We start from the raw sequence: 442 nt of genomic DNA, 5'->3' as shown, positions 1-442 counted from the left end.
GGGCAGAAAAATTAGATATTTCACGCACACACACACACATCAAATATACCATCAATACTAAATGCCACTATTTGTTCTCTTTTACACGTTCGCTGTCTAAGAAATAACCTTTAATCAAATGTCTAAATGATAAAATGTATGACTCACACACTTCAGTTTTGTCAAAAGAAAAGAGTGTTAGTTCCTACCCATTTTTCCTCTCATTATTCATATAGCATTTGCCTCTGCTTCAAATATAAATAAAATAGAACAGATGAGAGCCTGTGTTACTATATGTCGGAAGAGGATTTAGAGCCAGTTACCTTAAAACCCCTTGATTAATGCTAGGGACTTTGCACCCAATAAAACTTACACATTATGACAGGAGAGAACGGGAAACCATGATTTAAAACATGCAGTAGTTAAAAATAGATACTGGAACATAAGAAAGAGAAACTGGATC

Source organism: Penaeus monodon, chromosome 25 (assembly GCF_015228065.2).
Source record: "Penaeus monodon isolate SGIC_2016 chromosome 25, NSTDA_Pmon_1, whole genome shotgun sequence".
In the NCBI taxonomy this organism is placed as follows: Eukaryota; Metazoa; Arthropoda; class Malacostraca; order Decapoda; family Penaeidae; genus Penaeus; species Penaeus monodon.
Note: the sequence above shows the minus strand (reverse complement) of the source record.